Genomic DNA, 26,341 nt, shown 5'->3' on the forward strand with positions numbered 1-26,341 from the left:
CAACGTAGCGCCAGTATCATCGTGATGTCCGCTTCGCTGATTGGTTTGTTTCATAAAATTAATTTTACGGAATAGAACATGTCCTATTTTACGAAAAGTTTTATAAAGGGTTTTATAAAACTTGAATTTGACCGTGAGCAACATAAATTTTATAAAATTAAATGATTGTACAATAAATTTGACAGAAAATTTTACCATGAGCAACAGGCATTAAGCTGTGTGTGAATTTGTATATGATGATGCTGGATTTAGAATGTTAAACTATTAGTATTTCTTGTAATATTTTTTTTCCATGTAATTGCTTGCTGTAGTTGTTGTTGTTGTATAATTTTACTTAACACTTCACTTTATTATCACAATACTGTAAGCAACCTTTGCCACCGAAATATTTCACAATTGCGATGTATTTGTTAATAATAATAATAATAATAATAATAATAATAATAATAATAATAATAATAATAATAATAATAATAATAATCATAAATAGTAACAAATCTGCTGCCAAAGAAAGAAGCTCTTGCTGCATTATCTATGCTAGACTCTGTTGTCCGAGCTAGTGACAATGGCAGTATAGTAATTAAAGCAATGGACCAAATTCAAAAGTTTGTAGGAATTGTGTACAGAAAGAAACTGACACAGCCTCTCATTTGTGTTTTTTTTTTTTTTTTTTAACTTCAGCAGGCCTGATGGATTTGTTCACATATTGCTTGCTTTGATTACATCTACAAAAACTATTTTTAAGGTGCTTTTCCAGTTTTATTTATTTTAAATTTTGTTGAGCACTGTGAATTTTACATCATTACATACTGTAGATGCAATACTAGGGAATTTGAGTGTCTTTTCATAGTTGTGTTACATATCCTGTTTCAAGGTTAAACCGCTGCCTGTTATCAATAGTGCTAGCCTCTGTGAGTGCACAAGAGTCGAGATCCAAGACCGAGATTTGAACTGTTTTTTTTTTTCCTTCTTTGCTAGTTGTTTTACGTCGCACCGACACAGATAGGTCTCAATAATAATATAAGAAAATTTATTGGACTTCAACCTATTCAATACATTACAGGATGTTAACATTTTTAGTTAAACATCGTTAAAATGGAGACATGTTTCGCCCCCTATGTGGGGCATCATCATATTAAAGTACCTCAAAATCACACCGGACGTCTGGTTGGGACTTATGAACATAATATGCAAGAGAGAGTACATTAAAAAACACTTACAAGGTCTTATCTTAGACGAAATAACAAATTGACTAGTTGCACATAGTAAAACACGTTAGTGGTTCTTAATATTAAAACGAGGCCATCACATGTACAGTATAACAATGAAGGTAATTAAAGTCTATTTGATGTTGAGTTCGAAGTTAGTTTTACGTAGTATATACAAATGTTGGAAAATAAAATACAATTTACAATTACTGTACACTTATTTATAATTGTTAAAATTGATGAGGAGAAATGTGCTGAGTGTAACAGTTCATATATCGGTCAAACTGGTACAAAATTTGCAACTAGATATGCAGAACATTTCAATGCCCAAAAGCACAATAAACACTCAGCCATGAGCATCCATATGAAAGACACCGGACATAGTTTTACCACAATCGAACAGGATCTCCAAATTTTAAAAAGACTAGATAAAGGCAGACTCATGACCGAGTTCGAAAATTTATACATTTTTTTGGACCAAAAATATAATAAGAATAAAAATTTAAATGATCCAATAGACAACCGAAGCCCTCTTTACGAACAATTAATATTTTCGCTCAATAGTTTAAATCTGAAAGACAAAAGACTTGTTAACGTCCTCAAGACAAGCTCTCCAAGCACCCCCACTAAGCCGTTCAACTCATCGCGCCCCTATTCTCCCTCCAATAAACACAACTCCTCCCCAAGCGCCAATCACATGCCCACAGCCCCGCCTTCTCAAATCCACTCCCCTCCTCTAAGATGTCACACGTACTCCTCTAAGATGTCACACGTACAACACGAGGAGCAGGACATCAGCGACAGCCAGTGCTCCACAAACCTCCTAGCAATTAGGTAACAGCTCAACAGATTTTAAGGTAAGCTTCAACTTTAACATTTTCATTTCTCAATGATTTCCCCCCTCTTTTCATCTCTTTTTCCGTCATTTCACTTAATTAATTAAAGATAAATCCTCCATTTCAGATTCCCTCATACGTAAGACAGCTCAAACACCGATTGCACTGCACAACGTTTTCGACCGTTGCCCATTCAACCAACAACTGACTTTTCCACACTTCAACAACAAAAATATACGCAAACCTCTAGTCAACTAGGAAGAATCTAATGACATTTTAACTGTCTTCATTTGAAGCCTTTGTTGTTTTAATTCTGTCTTAGCACAGCTCCATTTTATAATCAATAAAAATTGCAGTTCACTTGCACTATGCACTCCATCCATATAGCGAGTGACCAACGGAGGTGACTACCTCATGAACCCTTGGGCGAATTATTTTGGTTGGAGCCAATATCATGAATAGAAAAAATTGGAATGTTTCTCCTCATCAATTTTAACAATTATAAATAAGTGTACAGTAATTGTAAATTGTATTTTATTTTCCAACATTTGTATATACTACGTAAAACTACCTTCGAACTCAACATCAAATAGACTTTAATTACCTTCATTGTTATACTGTACATGTGATGGCCTCGTTTTAATATTAAGAACCACTAACGTATTTTACTATGTGTAACTAGTCAATTTGTTATTTCGTCTAAGATAAGACCTTGTAAGTGTTTTTTAATGTACTCTCTCTTGCATATTATGTTCATAAGTCCCAACCAGACGTCTGATGTGATCTTGATTTATGAATTTCATTTTCCGTATTGACATTTACCATTTTACCATTTACCATTTACCATTTTCCTTTTAAGAAGTCTGATGTGATTTTGAGGTGCTTTGATATGACTGATGATGCCCCACATAGGGGGCGAAACATGTCTCCATTTTAACGATGTTTAACTAAAAATGTTAACATCCTGTAATGTATTGAATAGGTTGGAGTCCAATAAATTTTCTTATATTATTATTGAGATTCTTTCAATACGGAAAATAAAATGATTTTCATTACTTGTAACAGACAGGTCTTACGGCGACGACGGGACAGGAAAGGGCTAGGAGTGGGAAGGAAGTGGCCGCGGCCCATTTGCCTGGTGTGAAAATGGGAAACCACGGAAAACCATTTTCAGGGCTGCCGACAGTGGGGTTTGAACCTACTATCTCCCGAATACTGGATACTGGCCGCACATAAGCGACTGCAGCTATCGAGCTCGGTGATTTGAACTGTGCTTAGCAAGCCAACATTGCTGGTGAGCATGTTTCTAGGTACACCGGATTATCCAAGTATTTTCCAAGCATAAATGTTTATTATTCTATGAAAATAATTCACGGAAAATACTGTATCTTTGCATGGACTTCAACCACCTAACACAACTATTGTAAATGCATTCAAAATGGGAACTGCAAAGTCTTCAAGGTATTCTGATTTTGATTTCACACACAAGGTTACAAATTTTGGCTCAGTTATTGCCAATTTAGACTTTTTCAACAGACTGAGGTATGATGACACTTGTATACATATGAGCGACATACAGTAAAGTTAACATAACCAAATAGTTTTAATGCAAAATTTTGTTTTACTGATCACATTGTGCAAACTGTTTCTTTATACAATGCCATGCAGCTGTTTTATTTCTTGTTTTTATGTTCGTTATAACATTAAAATAATTTTGGTACAATATTATGCAATCACCAAGAGAATATTGGATATTTGGAATTGACTGTTAATCCAAAGTCCAATTTTGTTTGAGTCTCAAGCCAGTAGCGTAGCCAGGATTTCAGTTTGGGGGGGGCCCATTTATTTTGATAGGTGACCAAACTTCCATAGTTTAGGTGGTATAGAATACCTAAAAAGGAAATGAGTGTCCTTGGATCTAAGTAAGAGTGGCGGATTCGTGCGGATTCCGGAAGCTAATAGTAATCATCATCATCATCATCATCATCATCATCATCATCATCATCTTCTTCTTCTTCTTCTTCTTCTTCTTCTTCTTCCGTTTTCCTACATATGTTTGGTCACGGGTGCGAACTGCGTCGCACATGTTAACTTGGCCCTGTTTTACGGCCGGATGCTCTTCCCGACGCAACCCTATATGGGGGGATGTAATCACTGTTGTGTGTTTCTTTGAGACTTGGTAGTGTAGTATGTTATCTGAATATGAAGAGGAAAATGTTGGGACAAAACCAAGTCCCCAAGCCAGAATATAAATACGGTAATTTTATTATAATAATGGTCATGTGATAAGCTATAAAGAAGTGACATTTTATACGATTAATGCGGAAACACACACATACATGTCGAATAAAGGTTTCTCGCCCTTCTCCATGGCTAGATGTTGAAACTAAGAGAATGATGGCCCACCGTGACACGTTATTTCGACATTATAAACAAGTCTTAGATGACACAGACTTCGAATCTTACCGCATCTTAAGAAATCGCACAAAGCAGTTAATCAGAAATTTAAAATGTGCATATTTCCGGAATTTAGCTAACAACTTTAATTCCAATTGCGCATGGGACCAATTTAGAGCTCTGGGAATAGGAAAACATCAACAGAGCCAGACAACTCCTGACATTCTACTTGACGAACTGAACGATTACTCTAGTAGAATAAATATTCAACCTACCCCAATTAACTGCACCGAATCATCGCCCTCCCCTCCAGCCAATCCACCATTCACATATCACAGTGTCACAGAAAATCAGGTTAAAAAGGCTTTGTACTCGATTAAATCAAAGGCCACGTGTGTTGATTATATTCCTGTTACTTTTATACATAACATTATTGGTGCTGTCCTGCCTATACTGACGCACATAATGAACTACTGTTTACTAAACGGAATTTTCCCTACTGTCTGGAAAACAGAAAATATTGAATATTATACTGGTACCTAAGAGTTTAGACCCACAATCTCTCCTGTGTTCATACTCCCTGCGCTTTCTAAAGCCTTTGAACGTTTAGTATATGAGCAAGTTCTGGAATACCTAAATAAAAATGCTCCTTTGGACCCTTTGCAATCTGGATTTAAGAAGGGTCACAGTACCGCGACAGCACTTTTGAAGGTAAGAAGAAACGCTATAGACAAACGACTACTGCTCACTAAACTTATCATTCTTGACTTCAGTAGCACCTTTGACTGTATAGAAATTCCGACTGTGATAAAGTAAATGGAACTGCTAAATTTCAACCTGCCTGCGCTTAAGTTTTTTAGTTATTATTTGAGTAACCATCAACAGTGTGTAACAGTAAACGACAAGACCTCTAAATGGAAAATGAAACTTAGTGATGCCCCGCAGGGCAGTATTCTAGGGCCCTTACTTTTCTGTATTTATATCAATGACATACCATCCGTGACAGGAAATAACATATCGACACTGCAAGACAAGATATTAACAATGACCTCTGATGACTCAGTATATATGCACAACGAAATTTTCTTATACTAAACTCCACAAAATCTCAGGCAATCAAAATTGGACCACGAAAATTACTGAGCTGCTCAAACAATGTCGCAATCCCACCTACCGTACTGAATGGGAACATTATTCCCCACAGTAAAACGGTTAAAAATCTCGGCGTAATTATGAATGAAACACTTGATTGTTCTGGTCACACAAAAGAAATACGTAAAAAGACTTTTGGAGTGCTTCACCCTCTTAAACGGCAGAGGGATATATTTCCATTTGAGCTAAAGGCAAAACTAACACATACACTCATTCTCCCTATTCTTGACTATTGTGACGTTGTTTTAGTTGACATGACGAGAGAAGAAACACTTAAACTTCAATGAGCACTGAATTCCTGCCTGCGATTTATTTGCAACATCGGGTACGATGTTCATACCACCCCATACTATCAGGTTGTCTCATGGCTGAGGCCTGATAAACGTCATCAGCTACACACTTTAACGATGGTGTTTAGGAGTGTTAGCTGAAAGTCAGCCACTGTATATTTCTTCTCAATTCACGTTTTTATCATTTCACAGCTTAAATACACGTTCTAGATCCTTTCTTTCTATTCCACTGCACCGCACAAATAAAATTAATAGATTATTTGTGGTGATCGGTGCCACATTATGGAATTCCCTGTCAGCTCAGGTCAGAGAAACTAGCTCTTTATTAAGATTTAAGGTCACCTGCCGAGACTACCTGCTGAGGACAGCTGACTGAATGGTTGAAGTGTGAATGTGTGCGTGCCTGAGGATGTCATTTTTAAGAGTTTTTAATGTTGAAATGAAATGGCGTATGGCTTTTAGTGCCGGGAGTGTCCGAGGACATGTTAGGCTCGCCAGGTGCAGGTATTTTTATTTGACTCCTGTAAGCGACCTGCGCGTCGGGATGAGAATGAAATGATGATGACGACACATACACCCAGCCCCCGTGCCAGCGAAATTAACCAATGATGGTTAAAATTCCCGACCCTGCTGGGAATCGAATCCAAGACCCCTGTGACCAAAGGCCAACTCGCTAACCACTTAGCCATGCAGCCGCACTTTTCAATATTAATTAGTTTTAATATTAATTTAGTTAGTAATGTATTTAAATTTATTTTTAATTCTATTAATTTATGTAGTTTTAACTGTTTTACGTATCTCAGTATTTTATTTAAGACTAGCGAATGTACCCCTGCTTCCCTACGGTATTCTACATTGTATTCGAATATCGAAGTAAACAGTGTACATGTAGTAAATAAGATTGTTTTAAAATTGCATGTCTCTTAGCGTTATCCGAGAAAGAGCATGGGGAGGTCCCCGTACGTTGTTTCCAATGTAAAGTGTTTGTTATGGATTTGTGATATAACGGCAGGCTCACTTGCCTACTGCCATTCACAATCGAGTTGGGAAGTTTACATTATAATTACAGGCCCCATTGCCTACTACGCGGACAGAATCGATTTGGGGAGTTTTCGTTAAAATGGCAGCCCCCTTTCCTACTTCCAGACAGATTACAGTTGAGGAGTTTTTATTATAATAGCAGGCAATTACCCTACTATCACTCGAAATTGAGTTGTGCAGTTATCATTATAATGCCAGGCCCATTTTCCTGCTTCCAGCCAGCTTGCTGCCTGTCACACCAAGTTGGTGAGTTTCCATCAAAATAGCAGGCCACTATGCCTAATGCCAGTCACATTTTAGATGAGGACATTTCTTTATAATGGCGGGCACCCTTGCCTACTGCCAAACACAATCGGGTAGGGGAGTTTTCAACAAAACTGCATGCTCACTTGCCTTCTGCAAGTCAAATCAAGAAGTGAACTATTCATTACAATTGTAGGCCTTCCTTACAAATGACAGTTACACAGGAGTTGGAGAAGGAACCCTTTCATACTGCCAGTCAAAGTCGGTGTAGGGAGTACTGATTACAATAGCAGACCCGCCCTTTCTCGAACGCTACAAATCGACATCAGTGAATATATATAGATCGACATACGAAAGTATATGCGTGTTTACAATATTGAAGACCTTCACTTACAGATTAACTGCTACTAAACGTACGTCATATCGACAAAGGATTATACCATAAGACACGCAGGATTTAGTGGCCTAAATGGCTGGTCCTATCATATGTCATCTATTCTTGGGTCAGATTGAGTTAGAAACGTGGAACAGGATAACGTTTTTGTAAGATTATCTCACATTACATTACTTTTCGGATAATTATGTGACAGCTACATACATAGCATTCGGCTCACATATGGCTACTGGGTGGGCCAATTTTCGTGAAGAGTTTGATGATTCTGTATTTCATATAAGTAATCGAAGGTATGAATTATGCATGTGAAAATTCCAAATTGACTTAACATCGATTAATAGAGAAAAATCAAACGTAAAAGGGATACAGATACGGCAAAAAGTCATAAGACCAAGGTTGTAGATCATTCCAAATTGAACGGAGATTGTGCAATCCGTTATGTGATAGGAATTTCCGAAGGTCTGCACCATCATTAAAATTGCCTGCATATTTCGACATTCTTCGGGGATAAAAATGAAAAAGTAAAAAATTTAATGATCTTGGATGTTTTCCGTTCGTTACAGGCTAAAACGTATAATTTTGTCAAATTTCAATTATCTTCTTTTTCTTCTAGCAGATTATGCCGCAATCTGGATTTTGGCCGAGGCGGGTAATAATTAGGACTTTCAGGAAACCAAACCAAAAATTATGCAGATGGTCATTATTACCCCTTAAACGGAAAGCTGTACGAAAATTTCGCCAAAATAGTCAGTGTAGAGGCACACAGTCGTTACGATTTGATTTATATAGATAAGGAATCTGCTCCATGTAAAACACCTTTTGGGCTATGTCCGCTGGACTTAACCTGCAAAAGTGACCATTCATGATATCTCCCTTATTCATCCTCCTGACGAAAAAATGCACATAAAAAAAAGGTTTAGAGGTGGAGGTGGAATTCCATCACGTTTGGTCGATTTCCAGTCAGGTTGGTCTTGTTCTGTATATACTGTGGAAGAGTAAAATCACCATTTCGGTTCCCTATAAACCGCCAGTCCATTCCGGAACATGAAATGTTATTTACGTTTAAAACCTACCTTTGGACATGTGGATGCTAAATATAAATTTTGGTTCGAATGTCTTCAGTAGTTTTCAAGTTGTAAGGAATACGCTTTACACGCACCCGCTCGTGAGTTAAGTCCGATGGGACTTGTACAGAAAAACGGTCCGTTAATGATATCTCCCTTATTAATCCTCGTATCGAAATGATGCACATGAGAAAAAAAAGTTTACAAATTAATTTCTACCAAGGCAGGTAGATTTAAATTAACGTTGGTTGTGTATATTTTGTGGAAGTGCAAAATCACTGTTTCGGTTTCGTATAAACCCCCAGTCAGTTCAGAGATTTAGAAACAATATTTGCCCTAAAACCTATCAAGGACAGGTGTATTCTAAATATGAGTCTTGGTGGAAATACATCCAGTAGTTTGTAGCACTCGCGTACATCGGCGTAATTAAGGAAGAAAATAATACAGTTAAGAAAGTTGAAAGTAATAGAAAATGGATTATAACTGAGGACAGCCGGATAACGACAAATATGTAAATGCCAAGTTAATGTATTGGAAAATCAAATGCCCCTCAATAAATTATGCTAGTGTGAGTTATGGATATAATAAAGCGTAACAGAGGAGAAATTTAGGTCCAGTGATTCCTAGGTAAACAAATAATAAGAAGATGACTAATGGTATTATTACTTAATCTATTCGAGGGCGGTTATAACATCCAATGATATTCCGCCAATATCCCGCAGATAGGCCGATTGACGCCTCCCTTTCCTTCTACCCAAGGAACAACCACGAATTTAAAACCATGATGAGGAAAATGGCAATACGTTACTTCCATGCTGGCATGCAGTCAGAGACGTTGCCATGGTAACCTGTAAGTTCGTTGTCGGTCTGTCGGTCACTCAATGCAGAGCATGATACCAGCGGAAAATTGTAAATTTCTCCGTCATGTGAAGAGTAAGGTAAATTATGAACATAACGAAAGTTGTTTATAATGAAGAGACGTTTCTCGTACGGTAAATGAAGTTTACAGAAAATCAATAGTATAAGAGAAAATGGAGGAAAACCATTCTGGTTTTCCTATAAACCCCCCGTCTGTTCAAAGATTTTAAAATGATATGCATATTGAAACCTTCCCCGGTATAAGTATACTCTAAATATGAAGTTTGGTTGAGATCTATCCAGCCGTTTCGACGTGATGGTGGAAAAACCATTCTGGTTTTTCTATAAACCCCCCGTGTATTCAAAGATTTTAAAATGATATGCATATCGAAACCTTCCCCGGGATGAGTATACTCTAAATATGAAGTTTGGTTGAGATCTATCCAGCCGTTTCGACGTGATGGTGGAAAAACCATTATGGTTTTCCTATAAACCCCCCGTGTATTCAAAGATTTTAAAACGATATGCATATCGAAACCTTCCCCGGGATGAGTATACTCTAAATATGAAGTTTGGTTGAGATCTATCCAGCCGTTTCGACGTGATGGTGGAACAGACAAACAAACAGACAGGAAACGTAAAAGCACCGATTCGGTCTTGAGTTGACCTAAAAAGGATAAATATCTGAAAAATTGGCAAAACAAAAGAAATTACAGACAGCGGACCCCTTACAATTTTATTTATATAGATTTTGATTAGTATGTGGTTAAGTATACGAGAGGGCCTCGAGCCCTAACTTCGCCACTGTAAAAAAGGCACTAATAAATAAATAAATAAATAAATAAATATAGAATGTAAGGGGTATGGGTATAGATATTTTGTTAGTTGGTAAAGAAAAATATATGTCACAACATATGCTGGGGTGTTTACCTTGTCCTAGTAGTTTCCTTAGCGGCTAGGGCAGCGCAGTTGTGAGCTTGCATCCGGGAGCCAGTGGATTCGAACCCTTCTGTCGGCAGCCCTGAAAATAGTTTCCCGTGGTTTACCATTTTCACACCAGGCAAATGCTGGGGCTGTACCTTAATTAAGGCCACGGCCGCTTCCTTTCCACTCCTACGCCTTTCCTATCTCACCGTCACCATAAGGCCTATCAGTGTCGTTGCGACGTAAAGCAAATTTTTAATTCGTTTCCCTCGCAAGCCTGGGGTGCAGAATATAGTAGGATAAAATTACAGTTTTATGATGCTAATATTCGTATGTATAATTTTTATTAACGTGCCAGAAACCAACGACATGGAGCTGTTGCCATTTCAACACCGTTTTGAGGGCCACCGACCAAAGTCGGGATTTGAACCTGCGAACTCGGACTCAGAAGGACAGCGACTCAACCAACTGAACCACATGAAAAGGAGGCGTTTGTGATTATTGTTATAAATAGATTCAGTTAGTATGTTTACACAAGTCTTATGAAGAGCATTTATTAAGGCGTACGTTTTCCAACTGTCCTAAATGCACGAGACCGGACGGAAGAACTAGATGGAAGCTAAGGAGCCTTGCAGGGGTGTCGCTTCCTTCTCTGTACACTTTTCCAAACCAAACTCCATGGCGTAACAGCCCCGAAGGGCCATCGCCTACCAAGCGACCGCTGTTCAGCCCGAAGTCCTGCAAATTACGAGGTGTTCTGTTGTCAGCACGACGAATCCTCTCCGCCGTTATTCTAGGTTTTCTGGACCGGGGCCGCCATATCACCGTCAGATAGCTCTCAATTATAAGCTCGTGGGCTGAGTGTACCTGGAACCAGTCCTCAGATCCAGGTAAAAAACCCTGACCTCGCCGGGAATCGAACCCGGGGCCTCCGGTAAGAGGCAGGCAAGCTACCCCTACACCGTGGGTTCGGCTTGTTACTTTAGGTCTCCTTATTTTAGAATTAGACTTAAGGCATCCTGAATTCGATGCCCGCCACTGACAGAGTTAAGAAAGGCATGGGATCGGGAAGATACAGCCTTGTTTGTGGGTGCAATAGAGTTGGCCATGAGTCTCCCGTGATCCCCTTCACGGGGCGTAGTACCAAAGTGGTTTTTTTTTTAGAAAAATATTAAATGAAGATTCTACTTCCTCACAAACGAAGAACGATATTATCAATTTTACGAACAGTTTCAATAATGCAGCCGGTTTAGAGTACAGAAGCTATGATTTCGATTGTTGGATATAATTACATGGTAACAATCAAAACCATCAATATCTACAGAAGATCCGTCACCGCACTCGGTAGGACCGGCTTTCTTTTCATATCCACCGGGCGAGTTGGCCGTGCGGTTAAGGGCGCACAGCTGTGTGCTTGCATCCGCTTCGAACCCCACTGTCGGCAGCCCTAAAGATGGTTTTTCCGTGGTTTCCCATTTTCACACCTTAATGACAGGTGATGGCGGAGCTGTTGAGGATCCAACCAGCCTTAGGGCTGAAGACTGAACATACAACATACAATTAAGCCTACGGCCGCTTCCTTCCCACTCCTAACCCTTTACTTTCCCATCGTTGCCATAAGACCTACGGTGCGACGTAAAGCAAATTCTAAATACAAAATAAAACATCTTTTCACAACCCTTTCCATAGGAAAGTTGTATCCACGCTACTGGCCTAGACTTGGCCATTGAAATTATTTCGTGGCTACGCCACTGCATCCACTCACCATTTAAGGTACAAGGTAAGCCCGAAGAATGGTTGATACTCAAAATACACCATCATAAATGATGCGGTTATTACTCAAAAGTACTAAAGAAAGGTAAGGCACGCGACCTAGTGTTTTAAGTAGAATCTGTATCAATAGAACGTGACTTCCCATTTAAAAAATGTTTCATGCATTGACTGCGACTCAAGCCTCGGCCGTCTTGATGAGAAGATAGAACCATTGGAACTGAATTATCACGTCCGCTAATTACAAGATAGTTGCATGCAATTTTTATGGTGCCATTTGAAGATCCAATCAGTCCCCGGGCATTTGACAAAATATATAGACCTACCTATAGAACTAAGGTACGCATCTGAGATCTGTCTTGCTACTGTCAGAATTTAAAAAAAATCATAACTTACCGAGGATGCATATTATTTTGCCCTTAGTGACAAATGAAGTTATTATATGGCACAAAATGAGAAACTAACGTGCAGCTCACAATCCTGCCACAGTCTTCCGAACGCACCAACTTAAACACAGCACATCTTTCAACCACGGTACAACCCCAGTTTCCTGGAACTGATCTGCAAAAGCTGACACGATGTTGTTCAACTGTTTCTGGCTGTGTACCCCGTTATCTCGGTGGTCACGTTCCGGCCCCCTACTGAGTAATCCCTAGCTAATTGCCCCTTTCCTCATCTTTTGGCATTTGTCAACACATTCCCAATACTGAGGCCTCTACAGTGAAATATCCCCGCGCATCACAATCCTAAGTGTCTTCCTTTCATTCAAGCAGTACAAATATGGAGAATTATGAATGGCCGTATTGAGCCCAGCTGGTAGATTCTTTGTCGCTACGTTAATTCGTCATTTCGGCGTAAGTTTTAAGTTGTTCTTATCGTACGTAAAACAACGGCTGATCCTCGCTCTAGTTTCAGGAAACATTTTGGGGGGGGGCCCGGCCCCACTGGCCCCCCCCCCCCTTGGCTACGCCAGTGTCTCAAGCACTTCAAATTAACGAGGTCTTACTGTATTTACACTTGACTGCTAGTTGGTTTCTTTAAGTTATATTTACAATATTCATTTACAACTTATTTAGGTATGAATTTTATGTTTTAAAGCAATGCCATATCTGCATATGCCATGGAGTCATCTGGAGGAGTAGAAGTTAAAAGCTTCCACAATCCAAAACCTCAGTGCTCTGTAGGGGAGATTATGGTATTTGTCTCTCTGTCTTGCTACCTTTATGGCCAGAAATTAACCAGGTACTCATTCCATCCTGTAAACAGGACAAACCCAAGGTATATTCCTCCTCAGAAGTGGAATTTTTGTTTCTTAACTTCTCAACATCTTGACAGGAAATTACACTCGCTATGGTTGCTCTTTTATATGCTAAATTGTTCTTTCTAGGCTGAATCAAGCATGCCTTTACTGCCTCAGACATCCAGCGCCCTTTTTTATGTTTTGGACAATGGAAAATAGTTTTGCAATTTAGAATCTGCTATGAAATAGCAGCCTGAGTCAGAAAAGAATTTACCAATCACCAAGCTGACAAGGGGAGGTCGCCATGTGGTTTTCTAGAAAAGTGTTCAAATTTTGAGGATTTTCTCTTCATTAAAAGATATTTTACCCCTATTTCAGTGTTTTTGCCAATGGACCTTATTCTGTTCAAAATTTAATGTTTAAAATCTATCCTCAAACGTTTGTATTCTTATTTCCGCAGATATTTCCAGCTTGTCTCCATGGCATAGTCGCAAGCGCACTGACGTTGGGAACTCAAGGTTTTGAGTTCGAGTACGACCTTGGTCAGCATTTTTTTTACTGATACATTGCTTTTCTTTTATTTCAATAATTTATCTATTTGCAGTGGTCTTTTTTGTTAATATTTGTTAATATTGTAGATATAAAAACAACAACAACAACAAATAATAATGTATTTGATATAATCTAAAAAATTATATATTGTACTGAAAAAAATACAGAGGGAGGAAGGAAGGAAGGAAGGAAGGAAAGAAGGAACTCACTCTTCCAGATAATGGCCATTTTTCAATTCTCTAACAGAAATACTGGGCATGTATCAAAGAACTGCTTGTCAGTAAAGGACACAGACACAACAAATTAAGTATTGCTGGTAATGCTGGTAAAAATTTTCTTTTTTTTTTGCTAGTTGCTTTACGTCGCACCGACACAGATAGGTCTTATGGCGACGATGGGACAGGAAAGGGCTAGGAGTGGGAAGGAAGCGGCCGTGGCCTTAATTAAGGTACAGCCCCAGCATTTGCCTGGTGTGAAAATGGGAAACCACGGAAAACCATTTTCAGGGCTGCCGACAGTGGGGTTTGAACCTACTATCTCCCGAATACTGGATACTGGCCGCACTTAAGCGACTGCAGCTATCGAGCTCGGTAAAAAAATAAAAAAAAAATTCTTAATAGACATAGAGATAGGGGAGGTGACTAATACTAAAGAAGTATTAAAATTTACGTATGATAACAATGACATTTATAATAAGATACAATAGTTGAAAACTAGAAAAGCAGCTGGAATTGATAAGATTTCGGGGGATATACTAAAGACAATGGGTTGGGATATAGTACCATATCTGAAGTATTTATTTGATTACACTGTCCTGCGATGGTTTCATTGCCGCCATCCTGTATTGCTTTTTAGTATGACTTCTTCATTCTGAATCAGGATATGATGTAAATTTTTCCCCATCACGTAACATTTTCTCAAAAATCCTATATTACGTTTATTTCATCACATGCACTAATGCACTTCTTACATTGTTAGGAAGAGTGTTGCTTTAATTTAGATTTCCATATTCTTTTATAAATGTTATTATTTAATTAATTCGACATCCTCCAGCCATCTCGTTCTGTATTATCACGCTCAGAGTGTAGAGCCAGCAACTATGTACAACATGCAATGCGCGGTTTTGGCTGAGTGTTGTCATTCTCTCATTGTGCTTTGTCCGCGACAGTCTGAGTTGTGTTTCGCTTGCTAGTGAAAAGAGATTTTTGTCTTCATAAGTGTTCCATATGTGAGTGATGTACTGTGTTAATATTTTTATTGAACTTACATCTACAATGTATCAAAATGCCATGATGTGGTTGCAAGAACAATCCAGAGACATTCTGCTATGTCTGTGGAAGTTTCGTGCTGATGAGACAGTGGCACAAAATAACCGAGTTCATGAGAAAGGCCTACTATGCCTACTTTGGCTTGAAACTGGGATACCCAGACAAGCCGTGGGCACCACATAAGACTTGTAGAACCTGTATAGAGCAGTTATGGCAATGGGTGAACGGTAAGCTAACTGCGTTGCCATTCGGTATTCCAATGGTGTGGCGAGAAACCCCCAGACCACAGTACTTACTGGTACTTCTGTTCTGTGAATGTGAAGGGATTTAACAGCAGCAACAAATGTAACATTGTAAATGTAAATAATTCTAAACATTTTGTAAAATAAAGTATTGATTAAGTAGAAAACTCATCCTTCATACTTGTGTGCTCAAATTATCAATACGGACAATGAAGCTGATAGATTATTGTATCCAAGCAATATTTGATCTGCAATTTTACCCGTTCCTCATGGTCCTGATACACCAGTAACACAGTGTCCAGAACATTTACAGGATTGTCCCTCTTCTGAATCTGATGCAGAAATGGTGTGCATTAACTTTGACTGTGATTTCTCCCCTGAATGTGTTGAAAAAGAACCAAGACTGTTCGAGCAATGTGCATTAAGTGACTTAGTTCCAGATCTTGGCCTTACAAAGGAATCTGCCGAGTTACTAGGGTCTAGACTTCGTGAAAGGAACAAGTTGGCACCAGGGACGACGTACTATTGGTACAGACATCACGAACAAGAATTTACACCCTTCTTTTCTGAAGAGGGAGCCTTGGTTTACTGCAACAACATTCTGGACATTATCTTAAAACTTGGAGCACCACAGTATGACCCTACTGACTGGATACTTTTCATCAATGCCTACAAGCGTAGTTTGAAGTGCATCCATCTTCACAATGAAAGCAAACTTGCATCCACTCCCGTTGCTCATTCAGTTATTATGCAAGAAACAGATGGAAATCTCGAAAAGCTGTTGTGTAAACTAAAGTACCAGGAACACAAGTGGCAAGTGTGTGGTGATTTCAAAGTGATAGGTATTCTTTTAGGTTTACAAGGAGGTTACACAAAGCACCCCTGCTTTCTGTGTGAGTGGGACAGTTGAGCAAGGTTACATCACTGGACTCAAAAAGAATGGCCACATAGACAATGGATTGTAGGGTTGAGAAACATAAAACAAGAAACTCTTGTGCACAAGTGCAAAATACTGTTACCCCCGCTTCATATCAAACTAGGGCTTATGAAGCAATTATTTAAGGCCCTAAACAATGAAGGTGAATGCTTTCAGTACCTGTGTCATCGATTCCCAGGCATCAGTAATTCCAAAATCAAGGAGGGTATTTTCGCAGGTCCAGATATCAGAAAACTTCTTTCTGATGCTAATTCTGAAGATGTTATGTGAGGTGCAGAGCGATCGGCATGGGCAGCATTCCGGAATGTGGTCAAAAACTTTCTTGGAAACACAAAGGATTCAGACTACAAACAAATGGTGGATAGACTGCTTGTTTCTTTCCAAGATTTAGGCTGCAAAATGAGCTTGAAAGTGCACGTGTTACATTCACATCTGGACTATTTCCCTGAGAACGTAGGAATGCTGAGTGAAGAGCAAGGAGAAAGATTCCATCAGGATCTACAGGAAATGGAACGCAGATATCAAGGGAAATGGAACAAAAACATGCTGGCAGATTACTGCTGGTTACTAATGACAGAAGGTCAAACTACTACTCACACACAAAAAGCAAGGCGAAGACGTTTCTTTTACTCAGGTAGGACACTATAAAATTGAAACCATAGACTTACCACTCTCATTACGTTATGAGGCTTAATGCGTGGTAAATTTTGGTCCATTTGGCTGTTTTTCTACAGATCTCGTAATACAATACACTACATATCTTTTTTTTCTTTGCTAGTTGCTTTATGTTGCACCAACACACATAGGTCTTATGGCGACGATTGGACAGGAAAGGCCTAGTGTACCAGGAAAGCCTAGGTCCTGGTCCATATCAATCGAAAGAAACGTTACTCCAGCATAAAAGATCCGACCGACGTACGAACATCTAAGTAAAGAATGTTCCAGTATGTGCCAGACTCCACGAGTGCACTAGGCGGAGTCAAGTGACGTCACCTGTCGTTCGAAGCTCACCTCCCCTAGAGATATTTCTCGAAAATAATTTTCTTTTCGCAAGTTTTTCAACGCCTGAACCAATTTCAATGGGACAAACACTGAATTGTAGCGGACGTCATAAAAATTAATCCCTGTGAATTTCGAATTAATCCATCCCATGGTTGTTGAGTTATAATAATTTAAAGTCTATAAGAAAACTATACACTCACGGTCACGTGGCCAAGATAAACCACCCCTCCCAGCGCCAGCATATATATGTCAAGGCTAACAAGCAGAGCAGCGCAGTACAAGGACGAGTACGCAGATGTGTGTGTGAGCGAGACAGACGAGCGACCAACTCGTACAGTATGTCCACGCAGTCACGGTGAAAGTACTTGCCGTCGCATTTCCGGAACACGAAGTTATATCGCCGACAAAATTATAAAAGACGTCGCACTGTCTTTAGTATCTCACGTCGCGACTATGGTCTAATTCTAAAGACATTTGAGAATGTAATATGAGTGAATTTATTGAAGTGCAAATACCAAATATTTAACGTTCACAGAATATATCATTACGTGTAGACTTAGCTTACTTCACATGATATTGAACTTCTACCATGAACAGAACCTAATGTGTAGAATTACCAGGACTCATTTCTTTTCGAGCATCGAACTGTGTTTCTTTATTCACATAGTGTTCACGCCATATTAATATACAACTTACAGTAGTAATCTGGGTGAATACTAAGAACTTTTTCTGAGGTAATATGACGTTATAATAACCAGCTAATCAGAAAATAATCCTTAGTGACTTAATGATCGTGTTCAAAGGCTGTGATTATAGACTATGATTTTCCTTTTTCAAGTGTGAACTGTGTTGTTATGGACGTTTTCAGTAACGACTTTAAATAGTATTTCATACAGAAAGGACTGTGATTATTCATTTAACGTCTTAAAGTTCAATTATGCCATAAACTGTGTTCAACAGTAAATGACAGTGTCAGTGATAACTACTCGCACCAAGTGAATTTTTCGTGTGCGCAAAATCACCTCAATGAGCTGCAATTCTACACGATCCAGTTCCAGCTATCATCACCTCATCGGGAAACGTCAACATGGTGTGTTAAGGGAACATCGCCGATCCTAATTCTACACGGAACATTCCAGATGTCCATCCTTCGACATTTGTAGCAACATTTCTTTCAGTAAGTGAGTAGTAACAAACTGACTAAAATTTTCTCATTGGTTTTGAACAGTGGAAACTTTAGTGCCACGTGTGAACAAATATTTCAGAGTTCTCATAATTTCTCAGAAGTGATTAATTTAATTTTCAACTTTAATTTTCATATTTCATAGAAAGACTTTAGGCTTTTCAAGTGTGCTATATATCAAGGTTTACAAACTGAAAACTGAAAACTTTTAACAGAAATTTAATTTCTCATATCAATTTGCAATTACAAGTGTGTGCTTATGTTTAGAAAGACTTTAGGTGGAAATTCAATACCTCATATTCTCACATATGAAAGACTTTGGAATCAGTGATATTCATTTAATTTTCATGAACAGAATTCAGGAAGATTACGTTCAAACTTTTAATTTCAATGCCAGATTTGAGTCCAATAATCATATTGCAGGGTGAAGAATTAATAAATTGTTTAAAAATTTTTTTTAACCATCTATTATTCGCTCTGCGAGCCTATCCTACTCTGTATCGGCTCCAAAACCAAGTTCCACTCCCTGAGGTCCTACTCATGCCCTTTACCCAAAAACTTTTCCTGGTACACTAGGAATGGGAAGGAAGCGGCCGTGGCCTTAATTAAGGTACAGCCCCAGCATTTGCCTGGTGTGAAAATGGGAAACCACGGAAAACTATCTTTAGGACTGCCGACAGTGGGGTTCAAACCCACTATCTCCTGGATGGGAACTCACAGCTGCGTGCTCCTAACTGCACAGCTAACTTGCCCGGTATATTTATATTATGTTCATAATATAGGATAGGAGTGTTCAGATGGGTGAAAATAATAAGAAAGAGGCATTCTTTACATGGGATAATAGTAATCTTGCATGTGCATGTGTTACATATTTATCAAGTTTTCATTTAGAATTTGCACAAAAACCTGATGTGATAGGGGAAAACAGACTTCAGTTCCAGAATCAGCATGCCCGAAATATAAAAAATCACAATGTAAATTTCATTCAATGATCGGAAAGTTTGAATTCGCAAGTCAGTGTTATTGTTTGCATGAAGGAGCTATACCAAATGAATGGAGAGTTGCTATAGTACCCCAGTGTATAAAGGAAAGGGTGATAGACATAAAGCTGAAAATTACAGGCCAGTCAGTTTGACATGCATTGCATGTAAGCTTTGGGAAAGCATTCTTTTTGATTATATTAGTCATGTTTGCGAAATGGTTTGATAGAAGGCAGTTCAGGTTTAGGAAAAGTTATTCCACTGAAGTTCAACTTGCTGGATTCCAGCAAGATATAGCAGATGTCTTGGAATCAGGAGGTCAAATGGATTGTATCGCAACTGACATATCTAAGGCATTTGATAGGGTAGATCATGGGTAGGGGGACTACTGGCAAAAATGAGTGCAAATGGACTAGACAAAAGAGTGATTGAATGGGTGGCTATACTGCTAGAAAATAGATCTCAGAGAATTAGAGTAGATGAAGCTCTATCTGACCCCGTAATAATTAAGAGGGGAATTCCCCAAGGCAGTATTACTGGACCTTTATGTTTATGATATGAGTAAAGTGGAATCAGAGGTAAAGCTTTTGGTGGATAATGTTATTCTGTATACAGTAATAAATAAGTTACAAGATTGTGAGACACTGCAAAATGACCTTGATAATGTTGTGAGATGGACAGTAGGCAATGGTATGATGACAAATGGGGTTAAAAGTCAGGCTGTTTCACAAATAGGAAAAGTCCACTCAGTTTTAATTACTGCATTGATGGGGTGAAAGTTCCTTTTAGGGATCATTGTAAGTACGTAGGTGTTAATATAAGGAAAGATCTTCATTGGGGTAATCACATAAATGGGATTGTAAATAAAGTGTACAGATCTCTGCACATGATTATGAGGGTATTCAGGGGTTGTAATAAGGATGTAAAGGAGGAGGCATATAAATCTCTGGTAAGACCACAACTAGAGTATGCTTCTCATGTATGGGATCCTCACTAGGATTACTTGATTCAAGAACTGGAAAAAATCTTAAGAAAAGCAGCTCGACTTGTTCTGGGCGATTTCCGACAAAACAGTAGCATTACAAAAATGTTGCAAAGTTTGGGCTAGGAAGACTTGGGAGAAAGGAGACGAGCTGCTCGACTAAGTGGTATTCCCTATGGGAATCAACATCTCTAAGTGGTATATTCCGAGCTGTCAGTGGAGAGATAGCATGGAATGACAGTAGGCGAATAAGTTTGAGTGGTAATGTAGGAAAATTGCAATATGAAGATAGGTTGTAATTCAAGAGGACAAATTGGAGCAAATATTAATTGGTAAGAAAGGGGGTTAGGGATTGGAATAACTTACCAAGGGAGATGTTCAATAAATTTCCAATTTCTTTGCAATCATTTAAGAAAAGGCTAGGAAAACAACAGATAGGGAAATTGCCACCTGGGCGACTGTGCTAAATGCAGATCAGTAATGACTGATTGATTGACAGAGTAATTTTCAGGAAATGAATTGATTTGAGACTATCCTGGAGATGCAGAGCTCTGGGCTGTGTTATCTGTGAAACAAATCAAACCAGAAACCATAGGTAACTTTTTTGAAGGCTGGACTTCCTATAGGTGAAGGTGATTTCAAAAGCAATGAATTGAAAATGAATGCACTACGTATGAAAATGAACCTTTAAAACAATTTGGTGACAATGAAGCAGACCTAAAGTCCATTGATGATGCTGTGTACTCCAAGTATACATGCATGGATTTTGTGTGTCCCATTCAATGTAGACTGCCGAAACTACTGCATCATATGCAGGCAAGGGCGAGGATGAAGCAGCAAGGGCAATAGAAGCTAATGAAATCATTTCCTGTATGTACGCAGTTAAAATGTTGAGAGAAGTGAAAAGTTACTCTTATCCAAAGTAGAGATTCAGAAGGGGTATTTAAAATTATTTCAGAATAGAAATGCATCTAGAAAATAAACATCAAAAACCTTCCACATCACACTTTTATATCAGATTTCTTTAAAAGTAAAAAAAGAAAATTAATGCATGTCATCATGTTTTGATCTAAAAGAAATTTCACTGCACTCTGCACTCTATTAACGAGTTCCCAAATCTGTTTTACAACTCATAATAATGGACATTTTGTTAGTCTACAGTATAGTGTGTTGTCAGTAATATTGTAGAATTAACTGACATTAATACAAATATGAAGTTAACACCCAAAATTTAAAAATAACTTGCATACTGGTAATATTGCTGGAAAACACCCCCCCCTCCACTTCAAGGAATATATTCCCCTACTCCCATCCTACTGAAGGGCAGCCAACATAGTTGTAGGAATTGTGCTTAATATTTTCAACTATAGGTTGGCCGGCGTAAGGTTGCACATGACAGCTGCGCACAATGTTGGTCACACTGCAATGGCGCACGAAGCAATGTTGCAGCCGCAACAACAGCTGAATGCATGACACGTGAGTTCTTAAAAACACGGGAGAAATGCTTTTAATGTCATTGCGATGATACACAATAGCAATGAAATCGGCCGACTAAAACTGAACTTTCAACACACCAATTAAGTTTGCAATAAAATATTTCACCACACAAAATCATACGAGATACATATGAAGGGTACACGGGAAAAAGGGGGAATATCAATGTAAAACAAAAAATGAATTAACACTACCCATATATACGTATGGTCAGGAGAATAGTTTAAGACAATGTCCAACTAAGTAAAGGGAACAGTCACGGAAATATAACAAGTTTCAGAATACATGTACAATTGATGAAAGGGGAATGTCATCACAGAACAAGAAACCAAAAGGGGAATGTCAGCTTGGTATGCAGCAGCACTGTTTTACATGACACCCCGTTGAGTTATGGAGAAGAATCCCAATAGCCCTGTGTCATATGAAACGTACCGGAAAATATTCTGTAAAAAATGTAACATAAATTTTGGATATTCTCGCACGGATACGTGCAGTACATGCGACACTTATACAGCTGAGGTTAAAATTAGAATGTCAAAAACAGAATCACTTAACAAAGATTGTGCAGAGTATAAGGAAATTGAAGCTCAATTATATCACTTAGGCATTCAAAACAAATTGCATCTTAAAAAAGCTGAACAGTTTTATACACGTAAACGACTTGCGAGGCTTACTTCCAAGAAAGATTGTGATAGGAAAGCAGTAGCGACCAAAAGAATTTATGCATACCGGTACCCAATTTGTCCACTAACGACGCGTATTACCTTAGACAGCTGTCACTGTTCTCCTACAATATACATGTTTTGTCTAGTGGACACTCGGTATTCTATACATACCCAGAGACAGCTGCACATAAAACATCAGATTAAGTGTGTTTTATGTTACATCATTTTATATTTTGTGAACTTGGTGATGAGATAAACCACTTCACAATCATCTGTGATTCTACATGTGAACGGAACAAGAACTGGACTGTTTTCAGATTTCTCCACATTGTAGCACATCATGCCAAACGCCTTGATTCTGTGAAAATAGTATCTCCAATACGTGGACACTCGTACTTAGAGTGCGATAGAAACATTAATCAGAAATTTGCAGCTGAAATGCCAGAAGACTGGGTGGATCATTTTAGGAGTGCCAGAAGTAAGTCCTTCCCTTTCCATGTAATCAAAGTTGATCAACCAATGATTCGTCAATGGACCACGTTTTTGACCCCCTTGTATAGAAAAGTTTGCCCTTTTAAAACTAGACCTATAAGGGAACTTGTCATCTCCATTGAGCATCCATGATTTATGCAATACAGAGACAGTTACAATAGCCATTGGGAAAGACCTGTTGTAAATGCTCCAAGATCAACTCCACACTTCTCAGAAACACCAGTTAGTGAGTTCGTTCTTCCAGATTCATCTTATGAATGTAAGTACAAGAGTTGGTGTACAAGAAGTTTCTCTACATTCGCAAACATGCTGGGAATATTGAGATTTTAAATTTGTAATTTATTTCTATTTACATCCCATCTCTGCAGCAAAATTTTCTGATTTGCACGTCTTTAGATCATTTTGTGGTCCAGAAGGAAGATCCTTCTTTGATACACTTCCTCACTATTAATTGACAGGGTAATAATGTTATTTGTTAGGTTTTGTTAAAAGAGACATTCCTCTTTATTTCCATGATAATGTGTTCATAAGACTGACATTCCCCTTTATTTTTGTGACAAATGTATATTTACTTCATTTTCCATTTTTTTTTTAAATTATAAAACCTAATTCTACATTTTCATTATTACCTATGTACAATACCAATACATTAGGCTAACCTTACATAATATAATATTTTATGTACATGTATTACTGTAGACAGTATTAAAGGTTGAAACTTTAAAATTGAATTATCTCAGTTTGTAGAAATTATGACACTCCCCCTTTTTCCCGTGTGCCCTTCATATACTACCAAGTTCTTATTATCGCGATGTTAGAAAATATGGAAGAGTTCGGCCGACAAGAATCTCACTTTAAATACACCAATACATGTTAGAATAGACACCGGTGCTAACACAAAATGTTTCAAGTAAAATCTATAAAATTTACCAAAATTCATAAACCTTATTTTCAAACCTGATTCATACAGGTAGAGGATCAGTGCCCTCCAATTCACTGCCATCACTACCATCGCCTTCGTTGTCATTATCATAGTTGTCTAGGCGGATCATCAACTCCTGACAGTCACTGATGATGCCATATATTGCCATTGCCGAGTTTATGAATGTTGCGACATGGCTAACTTTCTTCCTCCACAAAGCCGCATCCATTCGAGCAATACCCACCCGGAGCAGTCCTTCCACTTCAGTAATTGTGAAGGACTTGTTATTAGTGTGTACGCAATGTTTTAATTCACCCCCATACCGTACCGGTACCAACTCAATGAAGTTGAAGCGACAGTGGTACGGTGACAACGTAATAACCTCGCTACCTCGTCGACTAATTTAGTCATACACATATACGCTGGGATATTTCTTTACTGCAGCCATTCCACTAACAGTACTTTACGGGCTCTCGAAGTAGGGGTCTTGTCCATTATTACGGAGTGGTAAGGTGCATTGTCCATAACAATGACAGAAGGGACTTCGAGCTGTAATAATCGTACACGAGTCTTCGTACTGCATCAGCTTGGAAGGAATTAATTCCTGTTACAGCAGATAGCTTAATTAGTTTCCTTCCCAAGTGCTGTGAAAAAAGTCTCTATTATCAGCCCCGTTTCTGCTACTGCTATGTTCCCCAGTCCCTTTTTCCTTCTGTTCTAGGAGGCGAGCACCTGTCTGAATAACAGTACGCTTTGAAAGCCCTAATGTTTGACATATGCGTTCCATAACTTGATCTGCAGGAACAGAGCAACGACTATACAAGTGTACGAATTTCCTCCTCGTAAAACTCACGAGTTCTCCGTATTAATTCTAATGCCTGACTATTAAGGGCTACTCCGCGGCACAAAGGATTATCACTTCGCGGTTCACAACTATGTTGTTGTTTCCATGACATCGCACTACATTCGTTAAAATAAAATTTCACAATTATATCACAAAGAAAACAAAGTTTTCATAAATGCGTGAATCACACCTGACCACGTGCTAGCGGCGACACACGAAATGGCAACACTTCAATACAGTAGTCAAGCTAGTTAAAGATGGCACTACCCATACTGCCAACAACAATCAACTGAAAATTTATTTTGTGGCTTGCTTAAACCTTACAATAATTTTTCAATGCTCATATTTGTGTAAGCAAATAAAATATTATAAACACTCTACGGAATTAAATACGAATTAACATGAATAAAATAAGTAACTGTATCTGGCATAAAAAGTAGTAGACTGATGATTCTGACTGATGGGTGACATTCTTCATTTCATTTTTGTAGTGGTGACAACATGAATTACAACTGTCAAGTGCAACCTTGTGCCGGCCCACCTATACACAAGCTGAAAGTACAAATCTATTTTGTAAGCAAGTAGTTAGCTAGAAGCTTCTTTGGTTCATTAAACAATTATTATGCTACACCTGCAACTGACAGGAACAGTGTCATGTGATTGGTCAATTAACCACTGCATGGTAGCAGCTCTGTGCCTTACCCACTGCCTTGGAATATGCAATACATGCTGCCATCTTTGGGATTTGAGAAGAACTTTGGCAGAAGGCACTGGAAGCGGGCCAGAGAGCCGTGATCACACAGGAATCGTGCTCATATTTGCCATACCCACATCACTGCCCCTTCAAGCTCTAGCTAAGCAATACACCCAACTTTGCAGTTCACAATGAGACAATGAGGTACCCGTATCAAGGAACATGAACGTAAAATTTGTCTCAACCAGCCAGACAAATCGGCAATAGCTGAGCACACTCTATCATCGGGTCATGATGTCATGTTCCAAGATGCTCGAGGTCTTACCCACACTAGACACTACAGGATCCAGGATTATAAGGGAAGCTGTGGAAATACGTAAAAATCCTAACAATTTCAACAGGAATCTTGGCCATCAATTAAGTAATACCTGGTTGCCAGCCATTAAGGATTTACGCAGGTAGGTCCCTTCCCCATCCCTTCACTATTGTTATTTCGTCTCGGTGTTTTCAAAATTTGTACGTTCCTCATCACCAGATGTTTCATTCCAGGCTTGTGTCAATGTCATACACCTGTCAATGTCATATGTTACATACACGTTATGTGACCCTCTTAGACTGATTCTGATGGTTCGGTCAGCTTCTGCTTCGAACGCTAGCGCTGTGCCAC

At 38.7% G+C, this 26,341-nt stretch overlaps 1 protein-coding gene across 3 annotated transcripts in view; it reads right to left on the bottom strand.

The window, feature by feature from the left end:
• The window catches only part of LOC136863834 (dynamin-binding protein), a 446,212-nt gene that overhangs the window by 20,455 nt on the left and 399,416 nt on the right, over window positions 1–26,341 (bottom strand). The window lies entirely within an intron of this gene.

Source organism: Anabrus simplex, chromosome 2 (assembly GCF_040414725.1).
Source record: "Anabrus simplex isolate iqAnaSimp1 chromosome 2, ASM4041472v1, whole genome shotgun sequence".
In the NCBI taxonomy this organism is placed as follows: domain Eukaryota; kingdom Metazoa; phylum Arthropoda; class Insecta; order Orthoptera; family Tettigoniidae; genus Anabrus; species Anabrus simplex.